This window comes from Pan troglodytes, chromosome 2 (assembly GCF_028858775.2).
Source record: "Pan troglodytes isolate AG18354 chromosome 2, NHGRI_mPanTro3-v2.0_pri, whole genome shotgun sequence".
NCBI classification, from domain to species: domain Eukaryota; kingdom Metazoa; phylum Chordata; class Mammalia; order Primates; family Hominidae; genus Pan; species Pan troglodytes.
The window spans coordinates 69,137,953-69,163,476 of record NC_086015.1 but is presented as its reverse complement, the minus strand read 5'-3'; the positions used below and the strand labels follow the sequence as shown (position 1 = coordinate 69,163,476).

At 40.5% G+C, this 25,524-nt stretch overlaps 1 long non-coding RNA gene across 1 annotated transcript in view; it reads right to left on the bottom strand.

Moving 5' to 3' along the window:
- Positions 1–953: 953 nt before the first annotated feature.
- The window catches only part of LOC134809569 (uncharacterized), a 213,944-nt gene continuing 189,373 nt past the window's right edge, over positions 954–25,524 (bottom strand). Inside the window, exons 8-10 of the long non-coding RNA XR_010155634.1 lie at positions 5,103–5,200; positions 2,906–3,065; positions 954–1,182 (exon numbers count right to left, since the gene is read on the bottom strand). This is a non-coding gene — a long non-coding RNA (uncharacterized LOC134809569). The remainder of the gene's footprint in view (positions 1,183–2,905; positions 3,066–5,102; positions 5,201–25,524) is intronic.

Below are 25,524 nucleotides of genomic sequence, written 5' to 3'. Positions count from 1 at the left end.
AGCATGCAGCTCCTCTGAATAGCCAGCACCCAAGCATAGGCTATTTTGTCCCTGCTTGCAAGGGCTCTCACTAGTCCTATAAAAAAGGGATAGGTTTCTCTCCTGGAGCATAGCCCATTAGACATCTAGCTACCCTCTGGCCTAAGAACACCTCTCCATAGAATGCTGTAATAAAAGGCAACTGGGCATCCAATATCCTGCTGCAGCCCTTCTCCCTAGACCTTCTAGTCTGCCCATTTGAAGTTTCTATAGTGTGTGACAAAGCCCTGCGCTTAACAAAGAACTCCAGTGGGGCCGTGTGTAGCCCTTTGCTTCCCCTGCTGCATAATGCTCTGTGATGTACCTCTACTGCTTACCTAATCTCCTCTCCCAGTAATGGACGTCCAATTTCTTGCCCCCACAAACGTGTACAAAGACCGTACCCCTGCCTTTTCATGAATCTTTGTGAAATTTCCCCTGGAGTAGAAGTCCTAGGTCATAGGAAATATATATATATATAGATGTAATTTGCCTGAGTAGTTCCAGATTGCTCTACCATGAAAACTTGCCTCTCTGCACAAAGCTGATTGGCCTCAGGTGGACAGCTGATCCAGGCTGAGTCCGTTGGATTCCCTCTAGAAATTTAGAGTCAGGAAAGGGAGTCTGTCTAATCATTTGACTTGGGGATCTGCGGTCTTGAGAGACAGGGGTGGGGCCTGTTTCTGTCACGCATGCGTAGAGTGACAGAGAAAGCCTTTCTACAAAGAAACGAGTGAAGTGAGCTGTGATGAGTTGAAGAGAGGAGAGACCACCAACGGCAGAATTGGGGAGATCCGGGACTGGCAGTCTTGATTCATTCTGGCTTTCTAGTGCTTGGGTCTCATCCGTACTGAACTGTTTCCTCCGTTCTGAGTTCCATAGTGTGTTCTTGCACATTCCCCACTCCAAAGCAAGACAAAATGAATTTCCATTACTTGTGACCAAATGAGCTTTTAATATAAAAGAGATTAATCCCCCTGAAAATCAATAACAAATCCAAATTTGATCTGAATATTTAACGAAGTTTGCTGAAACCTGTGTTCTACAGGTTTTGATAAAGGAAGTTTTGGTTTTGAAGAAACGCTGAGTATTATCCATTGATTTTCTCATGAGAAATGGGATTCTTCTATCAGATATAGGCAGTAAATATTCATTCTTGAATTTCTATTAAAAGATAAAAAAATAAAACAATAACATATATTAGAAAAATTTTACAGGACCAATACCCTATAGAAATTAGATAGCAACTAGCAAATGTGAAGACAGCTGTTTTAATGTGTGACTTTCAAGTAACCTGGTTGGCATCATGTACAGAGTGTATATACGGTGAGTTGAACTTTTCCTATTTAAATATTTTGTATCATAGTGTATATATTGCCCTTCTGCCTTTGGCTGTAAATGTTAGCATAACCTTTAACATTGTAGGCTTTTCTTTTCTTTGTTTCTTTTTTTTTTTTTTTGAGATGAAGTCTCCCTCCTGTCACACAGGCTAGAGTGCAGTGGTGCAATCTCGGCTCACTGCAATCTCCACCTCCTGGGTTCAAGTGATTCTCCTGCCTCAGTCTCCCACGTAGCTGGGATTACAGGCGTGTACCACCACGCCTGGCTAATTTTTGTATTTTTAGTAGAGATGGGGTTTTGCCATGTTGGTCAGGCTGGTCTTGAATTCCTGACCTCAGGTGATCCACCTGCCTCATCGTCCCAAAGTGCTAGGATTACCGGCATGAGCCACCGGCCCAGCCCATTGTAGGCATTTCTTTAGTCAAGTGATTCTTCTCAATCCTGTCCTTTCACTAAAATGTTTGGATGGTTATACTCAGGTTTGGGTGGTCATTAGCTTTTCATAACATCTTTTCATAAGGCTGATTAAAAAAATGTCTGAGTTGTGTTGGGCCAGATATATGGGAGTAGATGGATTTAGTATCATTGAAAATGGTTGCCCTCTTTTATGACTAAGAAATATATGCAGGCAGTGAAAAGAAATTCTTGATGGCAGGACATAAAAATATGGTTGATAAAATGCCAAGATACCTTTTCTTCTTCTGGGTAGCAACAACACTAAAGGTAAATACTGCTGTTTCTATAGTTTTATGAAGAAAATGGTTTTCCTCATTCTGTTTCATTGGGACTACCCTGTTCACCCTCCTTTATATCCTGTCTGAGGGTTGTTTCATCTTCTGTGTAGTTGTTGGCCAATAATTTTATCTTTTCTTTCCTCCCATTGTATTTTTCTTGGTTCATAGCCCATCAGTTGTGAATCTCAGATAAAATGTAGTAAAAATTCATATTTATGGCTAGGGAAAATCAGAATCAGGTGGTTTGCAGTTACAGAGAAACAGGTTCATAATGGCAAAAATCTAGCAAAATCACTTGCGAACCTAGAATATATCAAGGCCTCTTTCTAGAAAAAATAAGAAAGATAAGTAAAAATGACCAGGTGCTTTCATTTGAACATTTCTACATGGTCAGTGCATAGATCAGAAAAAAAAAATTGAGGTGGAAGGGAAGCAGTGGCCAAAGGCCTGTGAGTTTACCAAAAAGAAACTTTTTTTTTTTTTTTTTTCCAGTTTGTAAGCTCTTGCTTTTCCCAGGAAGATAAAAGGCAGAATTTCAAAGCCACATTTTTTTTTTTTTTTTTTTGCTCCCAGGAAATGTTTTTGTGTTCGTATTATTGTTACAAAGTTAAACTTTTTTCTCTTTCTTGAACAAATGAATGGCTGGATTATGCCACATGTTGAAGTTGTTAACCTCTTTTAGTAATTTAAACTTTATGAATCAGAATAAGTGAATGAGGGCATTCTAGTCCTTGGCTTCCAGGTTATGGGACAGCCCCTCTCACTGAACTTGGACTTGTATGGATACTCTCCTTCCTGTGAACAGAACTTGCCTTCTGAAATCAGACGTCTTGGGGGAGAGAATGTGGTGGTCATCTGTTGGCTGCCAAGCCTTTCTTCCTGTGAGAGTTGCTTTTAAAATAGGTAGGATTTGGGGGAGTAACTTGCTGGAACAGAAAGCTGCAAAAAAGCCAGCAAAGCTTGGCCAACAACCTAGGGTTTAAAAGAAATGTGAAAATTTCATTGCATGCTCTACAACTCCTTTTTACTAACCCCTAGCATAATTCATGCATTTTTCTGCCTGCTTGGCCCCTGTGGAGATTTTGTAATTCCTGGTTTAGAGGATAGACAAATGGCAGTCCAGACTATTCACTCATTCATTCATCCATCAATCCATCCATCCATCCATCTATCCATTAACAAAAGTTTACTTAGTGCCTTCTCTATGCTAGGCACTGTGTTACATGTTGAAGATGAAACTGCAAGCATCATCAAGTCTCTGTTGTCCAGGAATTTAGAGTCTGGTCCAAAAGATAAGCATTACTCTTAGCAATTCTACTGAGTGGGTGCATAATAAGAAACAATTAGAAACATATTTAAGCCCTGTAAAGGAATGAAACTGGCTCTAGACTGGGAGAAGGAATGTGATAAAAAGATTCTTCCCAGCAGAATAACTGAGCTAGGATCTTAAGAAGGAGCAGGGGTTAATGGGAGAGAGAAGGGTGTGAGAGGACACTGTAGACTACGGAGGCAGTGAGCACAAGGCCATGTGACACCAACAGCTTGGTATGGCCCACAGGACAGTCAGAGGGCCAGAGCAGCTGAGCACATGGGGAACTGGCTGCATTTGAGGCAGATGAGCTACATGCACAGTGGGCATCTCTGCGAGGGCCTCACAGACTGATTAGGGCTTTTGCTCATTATCCTAAGAGCCATGGGAAGTCATTGAAGGAACATCAACAGAAGGCAGTGCTGTGACATGGTAGATGTTTCACAAGGGACACTCTGGCTGTTAAGTGGAGAATGGAGGAGAATATAGCAAGAAGGAAGCAGTGAGACAGGAGTAGGCTAGGCTGTCTCTAGGAGAGAATGGTGGCTTTGTCTAGTATGGTGACAGGGAGCTAGGACAGTGGTTGGCAATCAATTGATGGAAAATAACAATAGACAGCCCTAGGTGATAGTTAGGTGTAAGGTGAGGGAAGGACAAGGGCAGGCATCAAGAATGAAAGATTCCGAGATTTTTGCCTATGGAATAGGAGGGATGGTAGTACATGTTGGTGCAGTAGGTTATTATGGAGGGTGAACAGCCCTGCTGTATCTTAGTCACTAGTGTCTGGCAGCCTCCCTCTGTTTGTCTGTGTTTCATTTCCAAGTCAGTCTTCTCTGAGCTGCAATTTGAGAGATGATGTAATGCAGAGATTTTGAAAGGTGACCAGTAGCAAAAGGAAGAACAACCTTTTACCAAGCACTTATGTGCCAGGCAGTGAGTTAAGCATTGGGATTCCAGGAGTGAGGAAAATGAGATCACGTTCCTGCCCTCTAGGAGTGTCCAGTCTAACAAGGTAGACAAATAGTAAATAATTATGATAACTTTGTTAGTGATTTTTGTTTCTGTGATATGTACCATGGGAGTATGGCTAAGTGAGCTGATCTGCTCTGGTGGGAGGGGGCAGGGTCAAGGTAGGTGGAGAATTGCAGCTGAAGTGAAGACCTGAATGATTAGTTGGCAATGAGAAGAAAAACAAAACCTTCCAGAAAGAGGAAATAAACATTTTTTAAGGTCTAAACGAATAAAAAATATGAAGTGTTTAAAGAACTGGCAGAGATGTCCTTCTATCTGATCAAAGTGGGGGATACAGGAGACAGTGACTTATGTCAGGAGTGGGGTATAGACAGGTTCTGGCAGATTGGTGCTCCTGGCTTTCACTTACTTGGCATCTGAGAGCTGTTTTTTGCCTCTTCTCCTCATTCCTTAGAACTCAAAGGACACACGAGGAACTGAATTGGGAGAGGCTTGGCACTAACAAAGCAGAAATTGTCAAGGGAAGGGGGAAGAGGAACTATCTACCAGTGAGAGCAAGGAGGATGGTCTCTGGGAAGAGCTTTTGACTCCCTATTTCTGACTCAAGCCCTGATTCATCCCTTTTATTTTTTGCAATTAGCTTCTTGGTCTGGGATAATTTTATTTGATTACCCTTTAGTTCCCATTAGTTTCTGAGCTTATTTTGACCAGGGTTATAGAAAATGTACCATATGGTAACCAGCTTCTTCAAGTCACCCACAGAAGTGTTTTCTCTTGACTGCTTCCCTGGCTGCCTTCTCCAGATGACGTGGCTGTCATTCTTGTCCTGGGTGAGAAAGGAGATTAAGATGGTTTATAAGAAATAAGATGTCACAGTGAAATAGTCTCAAGGCACCATGTACCTTGCCAGTTTTCTGTTCTAACATGTATTATTTGGTATAAGGATACCCTATAATTCTTAATTTTTTATTTAAAAAAGTTTCTCCAGTCTCTTTTCTCAGTTTTAACCTCTTTGACCCACCCAACAGAGCACTCTTTTATTGTGTTTTAAGTTCCTTCTGTGGACTACAAGAAAAATAGGCCTTATGAAGAGCTCTGCCTCATAGAATAACTTACTTGAAAGGAAGAAAAGTGTCAGGGAGCATTTTAACCTTTCTCATTTTCTAGATACACTCAGCTGAACATTAATTTGAGGTACCTCTTTAGGAAGGAGATCATGCATGTCTTATCTCAATGGCTTTTCTGATAATTCGAGCCGTGTGCCTGTTCCAAGATTGGGAGTTTCTTCTTGGGCGGTTCTGGGGACAGCATGATTGGTTATATCTTGGAAATGAAATAATCTCCCACTTGTACAGTTTTGCTATCACAGATTTTCAAGCAATTGCTCCTCTGTATGAATACAGAAAAACATAAATAGCTTTTACGTTTGTTTTGCAACAGATTAGGCACCCTCGATCTTTTTCCTTGGTGTGTGCACATGCACGTGCCTTTATGTGTGTGAGTGCGTGTGTGTGTGTGTGTGTGTGTGAGGGGGGCAGCAGAGAAAACACATTGCCATGGGAAGAGTGCACAGGACAGGGAATTCGAAATTCCAAATTAGAATCTTGGCTCTGTTTGTCTTCCAGCTGTCCATGTAACCCTGAGCAAATCATCCCAATGCCCGAGATTCAATTTCTTCATGTGTAAAATGGAAATAACAATAATAATAATAATTCCCACCTACTTCATCAAAACACTGTATTGAAAATATGAACAAATGCTTTATACATATGAGAAGACAATTATTAGAATTACTGCTTCTCTCTCTCTGGGTAGTCATTCATTCATTGGTCCCTTCATTACCAAAGGTGGGGAGTGGCATGATCTGACTTGCTGGTGGAGCACGGCATGGAGGAGAGCTCAAGTGGAGGTAGGGGTGCAGGACTGTGGTGGCTGCAGTTATCCAGGAAAGAAAGAGCACAGCGGTGACAGAGAGGTTGGAAAAAAGTGGAGAATTGAAGATAAGATAGAGTGGACTGATTAGAATTTTTATGGGGGAGACAAAACTTGAGTTTAAATCATTCAAGAATAAGGTGAGTTCTTGGGGACAAATATGTAGAAAAGTGTGCTCTGGGAAGGAATAGGTCAGCGAGGATTGGGTGGAAACTACTCCTTGTTTTGTTTTTAATGTCCAAAGTCATACATTTAGAAATGCAAAGGAAGAAATTTGTTTTCCATGTAAAAGATCACAAGCCATCAAACTGATGATTTTTCGTTGTAAGTAACACATGGCATGAATAATTTCTTTATTAACTTCCAATCACTTTGAACTAATTTCTCACAGTATGGCAATGACAACCTCATAACCCCAAAGAAACTTAAACCTTATAGCATAGTTGAAAATGACTTTTATGTTTTATTGAACAAAAGGATCACTTAAGGGAGAATCACAATGTCCATGGAATACAATAAAACACAGGCTCACATTGGCTGGTACACGCTCATTGTTAATAGAATCAGAATAAACACATCAATACCAAACTATGCAATAAAACCTGCATTATTAATCTACAGAATGGTAATAGAGCTATTACCTGATTTACTTATTCTTTTTTAAAAAAAAATATTGCTGAGTGGCAAATGTACAGCATGTGGATATGAGTTAGGTGTTTTGAAATACCACAGCAGCAGACAGTACGTTTTGGAGACTGTGATTGAATTGAATGAACTACAATAAGTAGGTCTACTTTCATTACATTCTCTACTTCTAGATCTGCTAGTACATATTTTTTATGAGAGGAGTTAATACACCATTATTATTCCATTGAAATAAATGAAGGACACACGTATATTATCACTTTTCATTAGCAAATTATTGTATATTATCTAGCTATATTTGGGAGAAAATATTTTTTAAATTTCCTAATTATTCTTGCATTTGGTAAGCATTTGTTTTACCATGTGGGAGACATTGTTCTAGGCATGGAAATTCACGGAGGACAGGCAGATATTATTTCTGACCTTCTGAATGGGAAGACTGACACATACCCCAAAATGAAACATGCCAATTAGTAAAATAACTGCAAGTTGTAACATTATGCAGGGCCTAGTATATGTGAGAGGGCTTTGGGCTTTAGTCTGAGTATGATGGGTAGGTTATGTAAAGTTCTGGGCAAGGGAGTGTTGAGATCAGGTATAGATTAAAGACTATAATTTTGCTACCTGGTAAAGAATAGATTGGGCAGAATAGAATAGCCAGTAAGTGCAATACAAGAGGCTCAACATCATTAGTCATTAGAGAATGCACATCGAAACTATAATGAGATACCACAGTGAGATATCACTTCACATCCACTAGGAAGACTGTAATCAAAATGACAGATGTAGTAAGTGTTGGCAAGGGTGTGGAGGAATTGCTAGTGAGAATGTAAAATAGTGCAGTCACTTTGGAAAACAGGCAATTCATCAAAACGGTAAACGCAGAGTTAACCATATGACCTACCAATTCTACTCCTATGTATATATCCAGGACAATTAAAAATATGTGTCCACAGAAACACTTGCACATGAATGCTAATAGCAGCATTATTCAAAGCAGCTAAAAAGTAGAAGTAAACTAAATGTTTATCAGCTGATAAATGGATAAATAAAATGTGGTATATCTACACAATGGAATATTATTCAGTCATAAAAAGGAATGAAGTTCTGATATATATCACAACTTGGATGAACCTTAAAAACGTTATACTAATTAAAATAAGCCAATCAGAAAAGACCACATAATACAGGACTCCTTTTATACGAAATGTCCAGAATATGCAAATTCATAGAAACAAAAGGTTGATTAGAGTTTGTCAGGGGTTTGGGGGTGGGGATGAGGGATGACTGACAATGGGTACAGGTTTTTTCAGGGGAGCAATGATAATGCTCTGGAATTAGTGTTGATGGTTGCAAAACTCTACAAATATACTAAAATGAATCATATATTTAAGTGGATGAATTGGATGGTATGTGAATTGTATCTCATTACAGATGTTGAGAAGAAGAGAAAGATAAATGAAAGGGGAGACCAATGAGAACATGTGTTACGTGACTGCCCTCTCTTCTTGCTTTAGGTCAGAACTGGCCAGGCCATGGAACTGCTCTAGGGGAATGAATGTGCCAAATATATAAGTACTAGCAGTCAGGATTCCCTCCATGTCTCCTTCTGTACCTCATGTACCAGCCCCACAAAATGACTTGCCATTTCTCTGAGCGAGCCATGCACTTTCTTTCTACTTACCTTTGCTGAGGTGTGACTATGCTTTCTTTTCTTTTTCTCTCTACTAGGAAAAAAAATCACCAGTTCTACAAGCTTAGTTCATATTCCCCCTTGAAACTCTCCTTGGTTGCCTGGCCCTATAATACATCATTCCAATTTTCTGTAAGCCCTTGACATGTGGCTTGTGCCTCTGCAAGATCTCAGCCATATAGCATTTCAAAGACTCGCTTTGAATTCTCTCTTTCTCTATCTCCTTCTCTCCCTTCCTCCCTTTTATCTTTCTTGCTTTCCTTTCTCTCTTTCTCTCCAACTCCTGTCTCTGTCTCCATCCACGCATTTTTCACAACCAAAAGGAGTTTCTTTGCCACTTTAAAGTCCCTACACTTCTCTCCTGTTATCCAGTATCCATAGTTCTGTTCACCATTGGTTTCCTAAGTAAGGCTATATGTATAACAGACATTCATTCTTCTTACAGAGGTCCACCTTATTCTCATTACAACACTTCCCTTCCTTCTTACAGAACTTAAGTTCTGTTGGAGATTTTCAGCAGGATATAATAAGTAAATTTTTCATAATTCGTTCAACAAAAGTTTTCAGTAAGTATTTATGGAGCACTTACGACGTGCCGGGCACTAGTTCCTAGGAATACAGCTGGGAAGAAAACAGTCCAAGGATTTTGGTAATATATAAGATCAGAGCATGGCAAGTGCACTGCAAAGACTTATATTGAGTGATGTTAGAAAGGATGAGTGAGAGGCAGCTTAAGTTTGTGTGGGCAAGCAAGGATGGTGAGGAGGTAGCATTCGAATGTGATCTGAATGACAAGGAGGAGCACAGAAGCCTTTCTGGTAGCGGGAACAGCTCAGGAATAGCCTAGTGTCAGAAGGCACTTGGAATGTTCAATGAACTGCATGATGTTTAGCATAACTGTAATTTGGTACGCAAAGGAGAGAGAGAGGCATAGGCACAGTTGAAGAGTTAGGCAGGGGCTAGATCTTATGTTTGAATGTTGGGGTAAGGCATTGAGATTGCTTTTAACCGCAAGGGGACACCATAAGAAATTGACACATGCACCAGTCTTTAAATGGGTTGGAGTTTAGAGATTTCATGTGTTTATTTTTATTTTTTGCCTATAAAGAAAGTAACACGCTAGTCCAGAATGTGAAAAAAGAAAGTAGAGAAATGGGCAAGAGGAGAAATGAAGCTGTTTACTCTACCTGAGCATCCAAAATGAAATACACAAAATATTGATCTCCAAGTGAACAAAAGATAACCCCTAGGGATGCTATTGCCAGAGGTGGCGCAATAAGTATTGTGGATTTCATATATTTGCATAATTCAATTCCAGCTCAAAGACAACAGGAAAGAATTCTTTTTTTTTAATCAGGGAGAGTTTTAAAAGCCTTTCTATTGCCACACAGAAGACAATGTACATCTTTTTAAAAAAATTTTTTTATGTGGAATCTCACTCTGCCAGAAGGCTGGAGTGCAATGGTGTGATCTTTGCTCACTACAACCTCCGCCTCCTGGATTCAAGCGATTCTCCTGCCTCAGCCTCCCGAGTAGCTGGGACTACAGGCGTGCACCATCATGCCCAGGTAATTTTTGTATTTTTAGTAGAGACAAGGTTTCACCATGTTGGCCAGGATGGTCTCAATCTCCTGACCTCGTGATCTACCTGCCTCGGCCTCCCAAAGAGCTGGGATTATACGCAGGAGCCACCGCGCCCGACCGAGAATGTACATCTTATGGGGGAACTGATGAGAGATCCTATTGCTTAGAGAGAGAAAGAACTGTAGCATCACATATTTCCAACCAGAATTTGAAAGAGCATTTTAGGGGAAGCAATGTTTCCCAATAGAAACCCATTAAATAGATCAGAAGCTTCAACAATGTTTATTCCTTTTGGGTATCACAAATTCCACTCCCAGGAATTTATCTTAAAGAAAAGATCACAGACTTGCACAAACATTAGGGGATGTTCAACCATTTTTTTTAAAATAGTAAAATTTGGAAACCTAAATAGCCAGTAATAGAGGAATAGTTAAAGAAATACTCCTACGCAATGTAGTATTCTGCATAAGGCACAATAATGTTTCGAAGAATATATAATGACAAAGATTTTTCCCATGAAGTATGATTAAGTAAAAAATATGACATCCCCCCTTACCCCATAATTGGTGGTTAGATGGGAAAAAATTAGGTTATAAAATACCATATACACTTTGGTATTAATTGTACAATTGTATATTTTAGAAGAGAACTTTTTCAAAATGTTTAAAGTGGCCATTTCGAGATATTCCATAGCAGAAGGTTTGAAACTTTCTCCCCTCCACTGTTTTCTGAAATTTCTAAAGTGAATATAAGTAAAAAATTAATAATTTATAATGATTAAAAGTTAGTAAAAATAGCTAAACATTTGCCTGCTGTGTGCCAGGCACTAAGTGGTTTACCTTATCATCAATAAATTTATTTATGATAAATGATTACAACCATATTCTGACACAGGTACTATTATCAATCCCATTTACTTTTGATAAGATTGAAGCAAAAATAGATACTAACAATGGGCCTGGCGCGGTGGCTTATGCCTGTAATCCCAGCACTTTGGGAGGCCGAGGCGGGCGGATCATGAACTCAGGAGATAGAGATCATCCTGGGCAACATGGTGAAACCCCATCTCTACTGAAAATACAAAAATTAGCTGGGCATGGTGGTGCTTGCCTGTAATCCCAGCTACTCAGGAGGCTGAGGCAGGAGAATTGCTTGAACCAGGGAGTTGGAGGTTGCAGTGAGCCAAGGTTGCACCACTGCACTCCAGCCTGGTGACAGAGTGAGACTCCATCTCAAAAAAAAAAAAAAACAATTGTTAATAATGTACCTAAGTTGCGCACCTATCAAATATCGGCACTGGGTTTAGCACTGCAGGCAGTCTGACATCACAGTCCACCCCGTCAATGGTGGCATTATACTTCTATTAATAGCAAATGCTTAAGCAGAAAGTAAAGTCTCTCTGTGACCAGACAGTGTGAAACTGTTTTGCTCAAAGTCATTGTTAAGAGATGATCACCAATTCCTCAGTGAGGAATGGCTAGAGACTATGCGTCATTTATTACAAATTTTATACAATGTAGATTTCCTTATAGAATTAAGATTCCATTGTTTTCCACGAGCCTCTCAGGTTTTATGATTAAATAACATATCAGGGTATTCTCATATGTAGGTCCTTGGACAAGTGAACCATACCAGACTTTATGAGTCAAGATTCTGATGTCTCCACAGTGGGAAAAATCAGACAAGCTGACTTTACATAATTCTGACTTACCTGGGCTTCATTCTATCTGGGTTTGCAGTGTACTCTACCACCTTCACAATAAGGCCTTACGATGGCCTTATTGTGCCTGTTGGCTTGGGTTAGATCTTGTTATGTACACTTTTTATAGAGCTAGACACTATCCTTGAAACAAGAGCATGCAATATGAGGCATGAAAAGAAGACTTTGTAGCTGGGGTGAGACTGGAATGAAATTTAGAAAGAGGCTGTAGTGAGAATTGTCCATAACTGTGACAACAGCATGGATCACGTGATATATATTATTGAGTGCCTGGTACTTGCCAGGCATTGCACCAAGTGCACATAATATATGTTATCTGCATTTACTCCTCACAATAGTCTGTGAGATGGGTATTATTCTCCCCACCTTATGCATGAGGAAGCTGATGTATACAGAGGTAAATTGTCCACGGTCATGCAGCCAGTACTAGTGTTTCTGATCACAAAGCTATTTTTGCTTCCACAGTGGCAAATGGCATCTTTCACAGCCACTAGCATGTCTCTGTTCCTTCCTCAAAAATAAATCCTTAAATTATTGTTTCAATTATCATTTTACTTATACTACGTGATAAAGAAATTAAATTTTTTTCTTTTTGTGAGCTTTCAGACTCCTTTGGAGAGAAAGAATCTTTTCCCTCTTATTATAAAAACTCTTCGTTGAAATGTCTGTGTTCCTTCAGCTGCCCCTGGGGATTCATGTTCCTGAGTTGGACTGGCAGAGAATGTGATGTTTCTCCACGAGGGACTCTGGGAGTAGTCTGATCATTGTGAAATGATTTCAGTAGTCACTGAATCAGAGTGGCTGGAAGACTTTGGAATCTGACAAATTCACACCCTTTTTTATTTACCTGCCACTGTGGCTTACTCTGGGTATTCCCAGGCAACATGGCTGATGTCCCGGTTACTCTGGTAACTGTAAGGAACTGAGAGGCTTTCTTGCTTTGCGTCTTTCTAGCCTGTCCTTCAGGCAGCATCGGCGGCTACCACCACAGGAAGAGCTAGTCTTTGTCAGAGAACTGGGCTCTTTTTTGGCCTTGTAAGAAATCACAGCCATGTTACTGGGACAGCCCCTCTGTCTTTGCCTGCGTCTTGCCAGAAATTCCTGATTGTCAGCAGTTATGCTGTGTTCCTTCCAACTGGACATTCCCATTTAAATGTATTGTCACTGCAGCCAGGGTCATTTGCAGCTTGTTTTTAGCATGGTACCTTTCCCCCATGGGTCTTCTATACCCCTTGTCCACTCTCATGTTGGTCCTGAGAAAGTTACCCTTTTTCACTCTGATGTTTAACACACACTCTCAGGGATTACGGTGTTTACAATGTCACTTTCAGCACTGCATTTTTCTTTTAGTTTATTCCTCAATGAATGATAATGCATTTTTTAAAAAATCACTCTTTTTCTTACACAAATAATAATAATGTTAATTTTAGAAAATCAAATAGAAAAAAATTAAAATTGCCTACAATTAAAGTGGCCAGAGATTACTAGCGTCAACATGCTGGTGTCTTCTCTTCCTATTGGCATGCGTTCTATATTTTATGGGTAGAGGTACACATACAGCTATGTAGTTGTGAACACTTATTTTGAAAATTTGGGAAGAAACACAGCACATTTAAAAATTTTGGCCTGGCATGGTGGCTCATACCTGCAATCCCAGCACTTTGCGAGGGCTATGTGGGAAGATCGCTTGAGGCCAGGAGCTTGAGACCAGCTTGGGCAACATAGGAAGACTCTGTGTCTACAAAATATTTAAAAGTTAGCTGGATGTGGTGATGTGAACCTGTGGTCCCAGCTAGTCAGGGGGCTGAGGAGGGAGGATTGCTTAAGCCTGGGAGGTTCAGGCTACAGTGAGACATGATTGTACCACTGTACTCCAGTCTGGGTGACAGAGCAAGACCCTGTCTCTCAAAAAAACAAAAAACAAAACAAAACAAAACAAAAACAAACAAACAAACAAAACCCCGAATCCCCCAAACTGGCTGTGGTTTTAGCTGGTCTTTCAAGGAAGATGAATACATTTCTGTTTGAGGTAATTGTTGTTTTGTTCAGGCCAACACTTATGTTTCCCTTGATAAAAAGCTATAATGTGTATATATTATAGTATACAAATATTAGTGTAGAATTTGAGAAATTCTTACATATGTATTAACCACAACCAAGATCAAGATATAGAATATATTCAGACCCTATCCCTAGAAGATTCCCTCATGACCCTTCCCAGTCAGTAACCCCTTTTCCCTAAGAGGAAACCACTGTTATAACTTCTATCACCATAGATTAGTTTTGTTAGCTCTTGAACTTCAGGTACATGGAATCACACATTCTTTTGTGTCTGATGCTTTTGCTTAATATTGTGTCTGTGAAAGTCACCCATGTTGTTGAGCTTAATGGTAGCCCTTTTTTTTTTATTACTGCATAGTATTCCTTGTCTCAGTATACTACAGTTTATTTTATTGATGGAGATTTGAATTGTTTCCTGTTTTAGGCTCTTACGAGCAAGAATGACGTTCTAAGGCTGAGGCCTTTGCTGTGATTGCATCGTCTCCCAACTTCTTCCTCTGGCCTTCCCTTTCCCCACCACTGTCAATCTTGAAGAACTCCCTAATAATCTTTTCTCATGCTAATAATCTCCATCTCACAGTCTACTTCTTGACCTGACCTGCAACAACAGCCCTGATGGATTTATTTTATCAAATTGGCTATGGTGTTTTACTTTGCTCTAAGACTTAGAAATTCTGAACCTTACAAGTCAAGTTTTCATAAGGCCCTGAACACAAAAGAGATAAAAACTGGCATGCTAGGTGCACTGTCAGAGTGAATGTCATAATCAAAGGTGATTTTCCAAACATGAATGAACATTTTGTAGGTTTCTAGGCAAAAATTTCATGTAAAATGAGAAAAGTGGTGTATTAGGAGGTATAATCTGGCTTTGTATGTACGAAATGAATTGGAGAAGAAACCTGTTAGAGAAGTACAATTGTTCCAACATAAGGAAACAATAAGAAAGAAGGGATGCGAGAGCCTTTGTGGAGAGAGGAGGAACAGGTTGAGGGCACTGTGGCTGTGTGTGGAATTGTCAATGTGGAAAGTGGAGAAGTTAATGATAACACCAATGCTCTGAATCCAGATGGCCAATGTAGCATTTCTCATTCCATTCATTTGAGCTTTGGGGAAGAAGAAAAGAGTGTAAAGGAGCAAGCTTTTGAAAAATATAGATGTCAGGAGGAAATACTGGTGTGTGGTTAAGGAGATGCAGAGTTCAGTTTTAGAGCTGGTGGAATGATAAGAAAAGGATGCATCAAAGAATAGGAGAGGTGAGCCTTTTGTGTAAGGAAGGAATTAAAACAAAAGAGATAAAGATTGGGGCAGCAGGGTTATATCTTGTATTAGTTATCTATTGCTGTACAACCAATTACCCTAAAATGTAGCAACTTAAAATGACTACATATTTACGATTTCACAGATTCTGTGGATCAGGAAACCAGGTGCCACGTATAGCTGGGTCCTCTAGCTTTGGGTCTCTCACAGGGCTGTAGTCATCTCAAGGCTTGCCTGGGGAGGATTCGCTTCTAAGAACACTCATGTGTTTGTTGGCAGGCTTCCAATCCTTGTGGGTTGTTGGAGTGCGTTTCAGCTCCTCATAAGCTGTGAACCACCCTTGGTTTCTTGCCACGTGGGCATCTCCATCGGGCAACTCACAACATGGCAGCAAGCAAGCAAGAGGGTAAGAGAGACTGCCAGCAACAGAGACAGAAAGCCAGCGAGATGCAGGTAAGACTGCAACCACATCATGGAAATGACATCTCATCACCTGTGCTATGTTCCGTTTGTTAAAACTGAGTCAGTAGGTTTTGTGCACAAAGGAAGGGGATTCCACAGGTGCCTGCGTACCAGGAGGCAGAGGTCGCTAGGAGCCCTGTCAGAGCTGCCGACCACATCTACATAAAGTAATATTCAAGGACATGGTGCTACTTCACTATGGAAAAGCTCTCTAAGCATTTTTTGCCTCCTACAGCCTTGCTGTTAGAAACTTCCATAAAGTATTAGAAATGTTTTCCTTCGATAGAAGACCATATGTCAGTGGAGATGTTTTTGTCATTTACTAATGCACTCAGTAACTTGATTTGAAAAGTGAACTGTGCAATACTGTATAATTTCAAATGCTTTTCTAGCAAAAATGTATTACCTTTAATTAGACTGATTTAAAGCTGTTAAGATTCTTGTCAGAAATAATTTTTCTGTTATCTTGTCAAGATAACAGCAGTTGCCAAGTGAAGAAAACGGTAATTTGTGCATGTGCAGTCTGGCTTATGAGCAACTGGGTCTTTAAATACTAGCTGAGTGTTTGTGCTTACAATCCCTTTTATAGCAGCCACTCTGGCAGTTAAGGATTCAAACTGTTGAAATGCTATTGTTTGTGGTAAATATTTGTCCTATGACTACGGAATTAAATTTGGTTCCTGCCCTGTAATACAGACAAAAGCACCACTAAGAAGGGAATGCATTTAAGCAATTCAATTTACCAATTGGTCCAGCACAGAACATAAGCAAAGCATTCTGGGTGATTACAGTGGAATAATGATAATCATAAAGACCATTCTTTGATGAAAGCAAACCAGGTGACTTGAAGCATTTGAAAAAACTTGAATTCTATCTTGCAATCTTTTTAGGTTATTCATTTCTTTAGCAAGCTTTTGTTATTGGGCAGTGGAAAGGCGGGCTTTTTCTTGACTTTGTGGCGGGGTTTCTTAGTAGTGGCACTATTGACTTTGGGGACGTATAATTCTTTGTTGGAGGCAGGGGTTCTGTCCTGTGCACTGTAAGTTGTTTAGCACCATTTCTGGCTTCAACCCTCTGGATGCCAGTAGCTCTGTTCTTCCCCACCCCAACCCCAGTTTTGATAATTAAATATATTTCCAGACAATGCCAGACGTACTCAAAGGTAGGGGGAAGAAGGGAAAATCACCATGCTATGGGAATCAACACAGCTTTTTGATATGGTTTGGCTTTGTGCCCCCACTGAAATCTTATCCTGAATTTGTAATCTCCAGGTGTTGAGGAAGAGACTTGGTGGGAAGTTATTGGATTATGGGAGCTGTTGCTTTCATGCTGTTCTCGTGATAGTGGGTAGATTCTCACGAGATCTGATGGTTTTATAAATGGTAGTTTTTCCTGAGAAGCTCTCACAGGCTCTTCTCTCTCCTGCCACCATGTGAAGAAGGTCCTTGCTTCCCCTTCCATCATGATTGTGTTTCTTGGGGCTTCCTCAGCCATGTGGGACTGTGAGTCAGTTAAACTTCTTTTCTTTATAAATTACTCAGTCTCGGGCAGTTCTTTATAGCAGTGTGAGAACGGACTAATACACTTTTGGCTTAGGAAATTCTAAATTAACAGGATTTAATATGTTAAATTTATAAATATTTTGTCTTTTCTGTTAGTCCTCCAAAGCATCCACATGCTATATAAGATTATATATTCTCTTATTGATTCAGTTAATAGGCATTTGTTAAGTGCTTACTACCTGCAAAAGACGTTACCCAGGTATTAGGGAGATAAGGAGAAAAACAGATATAGATTTTTGTTTTGTCCTGAAGAAGCTTGAGATGTGTGGCAGTGGGGCAGGGACTTAGGTCATTCATACACATAACAGTAATACAAGTAGAAAGCACCAAGTTTGACCAAAGAGCTAAAATTTTCTGAAATGTAGATTTCAGAAATAATCTAATGTAATTATTTATAATGTAAATTATTTCCTTCTATTTCAGAAATTTCAGAAATAATGTAAATAGAAGGAAAGGAACTTCTATTTTTCTCTTGCAGACAAGTGGTGGGTTAAAAGCTCAACCCTGAGCTGAATTTAATAGGGTGAGGTTGACCTGTAGTTTAGGCATATGAGAGTAGGTTTTGGGTTGGGACTGAAACTCCGGAATATAACATCAAGTCTAATGGGGCAAGGCAGGGAGATGGAAACCCAGCCTGAAGCCCATGGTTCTCAATTACAAGTAGCAAAATGGAGGCAGCACATTCAAGGGGACCAACAGAGACAGGCACTGGAGAAGGTCCCAGAAACACAGACAGCACCTGGTGCCTTTGGTAGGAAAACTGCTCATAGCTCCCTGGAACAATGAGAGATGTAAAAGGACTACACTAGTTTGATGAAAAGAGAGGCCTTTCAGTGGAACCAAAATGATTATTCTCCAATGTATAGTGTTCAGAAACTCAGCAGTGGTGTATGGAGAGCAAGTCCAAACCAAATAGAGGCCGCAGAAGATGAGATATCAAAAGGTTCTCTTTCCAAGTACCTACCACAGGCTGGCTGCTTGCCCAACATCTCCATCAGTACAGTTTTGACGTTTGAGCCAGCTTTCTGAAAAAAAGCAAAAATTCTCCCGGAGATGGTATTAGTAGCCACAAATCTCTTGGTGGTACAATTCTTGAAGTATATTCCTAAGACTTTTAATGGGTGTTATTGTGAAGAGTTCTATTCACAAATGTGTTTCTGGAATGACAGGTAAAACAAGAGAAACATCTGCCTTCACTGTAAAAATTGTCAGTCTTTCAGGTACACTATAAACCTCAAATCAAGGGATATGATGGGAAGCCTTTCCCAGATTTATTTGACTACAAAGCTATTTCACTGTGTAGCATCTGTGCTTTGGTAACCCCGCCTTGTTGTGAATGAGTTTGTGAAATAAGTGGCTTTTGCCAACTCTCTGAACTTTAAGTGAATAGGGAGATTGCAGGGAAAATACACCAGCATGTGAGTATGCACAGACCCCTCCCTCCCTCACCTGCTATGAAAAACCTGACTTTGCCTGCCTGGCCCACCATTTCTCCTGCTCCACCTAATAGGTCGCTGGCTTGATCACCATCTTCTTGGTTTTTATTATTACAATCACTGTAAGTGGTGAGGTCTGGAGATTCTAGCTCATTATTCTAGAAAGGTCAAAGAGTAAATGGTAGGAGAAAATAAATAGAACTATTTAAGGGGAAATTAAAAGTGGGACTGTTTGGAGGGGGCGGTTGTCAGTATCTGAGCAGGCAGGTGAGTGGCCTTGAGAGCAGCCTTTGTGCATCTTGGAACTTTTGAAAGGAGGAATGGTTGGTAATTGAATGTTTTTTTGAGCTCTACAAAAGTAATTCTGAAGTTTTTTTTAAAACCAAACTGTAGTAAACACAAAGTGTTTTTTATTTACTTATGACTTCTAGGATGGATTTCTTTAAATGTGAAAATGAGATCAAGTGGGATTTTAAGGCAGGATTTAAAAGGTCTATGTTTATAAGAATTATTCCAGAAAATATTTAATGGGAAGCAGAGGTCATGGGTTAAAGTGAAAGAGGGTCAGAGGATGTGTGTATTCTGGTAATAAAGACAGAATGGGATGATATGGTAAATAACTGTCATTTTTTTGTCTTTTCTACTTACCTCTCAGAATAACAAGCACCCTATTTCTAGGAACAGCTCTTCCACTCCATGTGGTTCTGAGGAGCTGCCAATCACAGGACATGGCCCTGCAGCCGTAGGAATGGACATAAAAAGTAGGCCTGGCCAATCATAGTAACTGGTTTCCATGGCCACAGGGATGAGCACATGACCCAATTTAGGCCAACCAGAGTCCTTCCCTGCAGTTTCATAGAGAGAGATAATGGAATAGAGAAGCTCTGGTGTTACTAAGCAGGAAATGAAAGCCCAGAGTTGTCTGCATCCACACCTCTTTTACCATTTCCTCATTCAACCTGGCCACGAGGAAGAAGCCAATCTATAGAAAAGGAAGAAGACAACATGTAGAACCTGAGCTTGGAGATGGAGGGAGATGGTAAAATGTGATCACATTGTCTAAGTCACTGGGCTTCCTGGGGCCAGCTTACTCCTGGACTTCCCTGCTATTTGAACCCATCATTCCAGTTTGGCTTAACTCAGTAAGTTTAGTTTCTGACGCTTGTAACCAAAGGAGTCCGGGTGAATCAATGTTCTGAGTGCCTTGAGGACAGAAAGCTGTCAGTGGCTGCAATGAGGAAGAAAGGCCACGCTGATGGGGTGAGAAGGTGTTGCTGTCAACTTCCCATGAGCCCTGTTTGCTTAGAGCAGGTCCTCATGGTATAAAGAGGGAGTGGGAATCATATAGGGGTGAGAACTGAGAAATTAATGTCCTCTTTTGCCTTGAGTTGGCTGCCTTCCTGGGGTGATGTGGCAAGAAGAGTTGGGTTCCTTGAATGGTAGTTTGGTTTTGTGTTACCAAAATTTATGCTATAAATATTGATCTGTTTTCTCTCTTATCTGTTTCATCGCTGTAGTTGCTATGCTATATTTCAGTTAAAAAATACATGTCCACAATTTTTATTTGTTGCTTGTTTTAATTATTTCTTTGTGGTTAGATGAGGCTGTATATGCAAAGAAACATGTGATGCTTCTTTATGGTCATCTGGCATGGTCTACAGACATGATGAAATGAGGCACAGTCTAGCCACATTGGCTGAGTGTGATGATTCATAACACCAATGCAGGGAGGCGTGTTTTACTACATTGGCCTCTATAGTTTCTCCTCAAACACACTCCCCATGTATTTCCTTCAGAAATTCAATTCATGCTGCACAAATTAATGTCTCATTTTTCTGTCTTTATGAAAGGCAATAACTTAGATGATACGCTTTGAAGTAGGAAGCATTGGAGTTCTTGAAAGAAAAGACAGACACCGTATTGATTTTTCACTGTGAACCAAAAATGCAAATAAGAGCACTATATGTTTTCTTTTTCTTGTTATTTATGTATTTTTTTCTTTTCTTTTTTTTTTTATTTGAGAAGGAGTCTCGCTCTGTTGCCCAGGCTGGAGTGCAGTGTTGTGATCTTGGTTCACTGCAAACTCTGCCTACCGGGTTCATGCCATTCTCCTGCCTCAGCCTCCAGAGCAGCTGGGACCACAGGCACCCGCCACCACATCTGGCCAATCTCTTGCATTTTTTAATAGGGATGGGGTTTCACTATGTTAGCCAGGATGGTCTCGATCTCCTGACCTTGTGATCTGCATGCCTCGGCCTCCCAAAGTGCTGGGATTACAGGCATGAGCCACCGCACCCGGCCATTATTTTCTTTTTTGTTAAACAAAAAATCCTTTTGCAACTGTCCTGGGTCTTAGACTGTCTCCTCCTCCTCTTCTATTCCTATAGTGTCGATGTAGTATAGACTCAAGCTGGATTAGAAGTCCAATTCTAAAAGTAACTGAACTGGGAAATTCACTTATTCTTTGGTGTATGTACATGGGCATTAGGTGTGGGCCTGGTTTGGTGGGAGAAGATGTGGCAATCAACTTGTGGTCCTAGTCAGTAAACCCGCATAACTTGGCAGCAGAGCTAGGGAACTTCTTATGATAATCCAAGACTTCTCCCTAGATAAAAGGGCATTAGGCTATATGTACTGGGGGGAGTATTAAATGTTTACTGATTTTTAAATAGTTAATGCTATTCTGCATTTGTTGAAGAAACTCAGGATGTGTAGCCAAGTGAATGGAAAGGCGTGTGGTGAAAGTGATGACGATGATGATGGCTAATACTTACTGAACACTTACTACATTTAGGGCACTGTTAGGAGTACTCTGCACCTGTTCTCACTTAATTGCTACAACTTCATCAGGTTACCCATTTCTCAGATGAGGAAACTGAGGCTTTGACATTGACTCACACAGCCAGTGTGCATGGACCCATATCTCCATGACTTCTGATCCCAAGTTATAAAGGAGCTGATTGGGACTCAGCTAGGGAATGATAATTTGATGTGCTTGTCAAGAGAATGGCTATTCTGCCAGGCTATTCCTGGGCATGTTCAAGCCTAGGTTGGAGGACTATTGTCAGGGAAGTTGTGAAGGGAATTCTCATACATTGGGTAAAGAGATGAGGGTGCAGACTGAGAGGGGAAATGCGGCATGTTGGGGAGTGACCCGAGCAGAGGTTGGACAAGTAAGCCGGGGTCATATGTTATTATAAGGATTTGTTATTTTAATCCTAAAGGCCTTGGGAAGCATTTGAAAGGCTTAAAGCCAAGAGGAACTTACATTTTTTGTAAGATTAAATTGGCTTCACTTTAAAAAACAGATCCAAATGGTTGGCCGGGTGCAGCAGGACCTTTTAGGAGGTCATTCCACTTATACCATTGACATGGGAGAGCTAATGATGGCTTGAACTAAGCCACTTGATTAAAAGAAATTAACCAATTTAGACAATATCATCCCCAAATGTCTAGTCCGCCAAACTCTCATTCATTCCTCCTGCGTTGTAAATTCTCTCCATTGCTCATCACTTTCAGCTGGTCAAGAAAACTTGGGGCGGTTTCTAAAGAAGCCATTCAGCAAATATTGACAGGCAGGGAGGATTAGGGCAAATAAGTGATTTATTTAACCCTGTCCTTGGATGCACAGAAGTTTGTGGGTGACAGGATTGTTATCTCTTTAAAGAAGATGGAGAAAAGCAGATACCAAGGGCTAGGTTTGCTGTAGGGAAGAGGTGGAAGAATTGAAGTTACCATTTGTTCCCAAGTCAGGCATCTCAGGGAAGTAGAAAAAGCTATGAACTGAGAATCAGTAGATTCTTCTTTTTAAATTATGGGACCTTGGCCATGTCACTTAACTTCCTCAGTTGCTTTATCTAGAAAGTAGACATTCCTGCCCCGTGTTTCTTATAGGATTACTGGAAGGATTCAATAAAATGGCACATATGGAAATTCTTAAAAAGTCACAAATCATTCTATACACACTAATTGTCATGTTCAGTCATCGAGGTAAGAGGCACTTTACGGGTGCAAAGGGCAACTTTACTGAGAAAGCATGCTCATGTTTTAAAATCTCAGTTTTCTCAGGATCTGAGTATCATTCCTAGTATCTGATTATACTTTCCACTATAAATTGCTACTTAACTTGCACTTCTGTTTTGGGGAAGCAGCGCTATCCAGTGTTAAGAACATGAGCTTTAGAGTCATACAGATATAGAGTTAATTTTCTGCTCTGCAATTTGACATCTTTTTAATATTTAACTTCTCCAACTCGGTTTTCTCTTCTGCAAAATGGGTCTATAAATAGAATGAACTTTATAAGCCTGGTTTGAGGATTAAAAGAAATATTACATGTAAAGTTGTTAACACAGTCGTTAGCCCATATTAAGAGCTCATCACATGTTAATTATTATTTCTATATCCTTTAAAGTTTTCGGGGTACTTTCTAGCTCCATTTGCTAATTTAATTTTTCTTAACATTACCAATAGGGGGCTGATTATTATCCATCTTCCTTCATTTGTCCACTTAGGTAGGTCTTGCATGGACTACATGAAGGGTCTTCCACCTCCCTCCCCCTAAAAATTCCTTGGGAAATTACCTAGGAGAAAGAACCAAATCCAAAAGAGGCAGAGACAGCTGATATTTCTAAGGGATAGTGAGAGTAAATGACGTTAGGCCAGTTCAAATTATTGACGTCCCCAGGGCCATTGAGCACCCAGAACTATAGTGAAGTTCCCAGCAGTCCTTGCATCATCAGTGGTGTTCCCTCGTTGCAGACCCATGGGAGAGCACGTAGGTGCCATGTTCCTAACGTGATGCTGACGCACAGCTTTGCAAGTTTCCAACCAGTTACCGGGAGGCAGTGGGCTCTGGGCCAAGCTGGGACTCATGACATCACAGAGGAATCTCGGCACTTGAATAGCTGACAGTGTCTGCCTTTGCCAGCTATGCACTGGAAGTTGGAAGGGAATTTGGCCTCCAGAAAGCACATTTTTACTCCAGCCTGGAGCCTGTCAAAATCAACACGAGACTCTTAGCAACTACAGAGTTATTCTGCTAATTGTTGCCGACACTTAAGAAAGTGAGGAAATGTTAAAGGGCTGCCTCCTTGTCCTGAGTAGCAACCCTGATCCTCTCTAAGCAGATGGACCAATAATTATTCCCATCAATAAGGGGCAAATGCACAGCTCTGCCTTCTGGTATCTGACCTAGGGGTTCTCTGTGTTGTTTGCCAAAGCCGAGGATGAGAATAGAACAAAAACTGTAGGGGGAGCTATTTTGTTTTGAATGCAGAATGTAATCTGCCTTTTTGAGTAAGCAAAATATTAAAATTCTGAGTCTCTTTTGGAGAAAAATTTTACTTTCTGGGGTGTTAAGGAAACGCTATAGAAATAAGCCTTGTTCACAAGATAAGAAACATCATATAATATGCATCAATATGAATCTAAATTAGAAAATGAATTCCCCCAGTTATTTCAAGTGATATATGGGCATTTGGTGGTTGAAGTGGTAAAAAAACAGACTTGGGTTCGGATCCCAGCTCAGCTGTTACTAGCTGAGTGGCCTCGAGCAAATTGCCTCATAGCTCTGTAATATGGAAGTAGTCTGCCTTGCCACACCCAGAGTTCTTATTTGGATTTAATTTTACAATGCATTTAAAGCTTGACAAGTAGCAATTATTCAAAGAATGATTTTTTCCCACCTCCCTTATTTCTCTCAAGTGTGAAATATCATACCCATTCATATCTATCTATGAATTATGGCCAGGTGTGGTGGCTCATGCCTGTAATCCCAGTGCTTTGGGAGGCCGAGGAGAGAGGATCATGTGAGAGGCCAGGAGTTCAAGGCTGCAGTGAGCTATGATTGCAGAACTGCACTCCAGCCTGGGCAATAGAACAAGACCCTATCTCACACAGAACAAAACGAAGGAAATAATTTTGCTTCTCTGATTGGCTTCCTGCTTTTTTTTTTTTTTTTTCTGAGACAGAGTCTTGCTCTGTCACCCAGGCTAGAGTGCAGTGGCACCATCTTGGCTCACTGCAATCTCCACCTCCTGGGTTCAAGCAATTCTCCTGCCTCAGCCTCCTGAGTAACTGGGATTACAGGCGCCTGCCACCACGCACATCTAATTTTTGTACTTTTAGTAGAGACAGGGTTTTACCATGTTGGCCAGGCTGGTCTTGAACTCCTGACCTTGTCATCTGCCCGCCTCGGCCTCCCAAAGTGCTGGGATTATAGGCGTGAGCCACCTCACCCGGCTGGCTTCCTGCTTTTTCTATGGACAATGTGATTAGGTATATAAAACAGGGTTTGTAGTCACAATGAGTTCTACCGTGAGGCTGAGTATCCTGCAGTTATTTCTTTGATAGGATGGTTTGAGGATGAAGCCTCTGCAGAACAGTGTTTGATGCTGCTGGACAATGTATTTGTGCCCAAGCCCATGTCAGGATGAAAATCAAGACAGAATGGCATTTGCTTCTTTGGAGAGGCCTGGGTAGTGACTTGAAAAGGATCCTGGAACAAAAGTATATTTCCTGGCATACCAAGGATCTATAGTTGTGGCAGCTCAGGGACTGCTCTGTTCCTTAACCAGACATAATATTCTTCTCAGGTTAAGCCTCCGTCAGAACCCAGAAGGCCACGAGGTACAGCAAGCCAAAATCTCAACTTCCAGTGAAACAAGAATTGCCTTTGGAATCTGTTTTCTAAATCACAAATGGGGGTTACTACGAGGCTAAGAAAACTATTAATATTAGTAGTTAACCAATAAATGGAAACAAGAGAGGAAAAACAATACAGATCTGTGAAAGACCAGC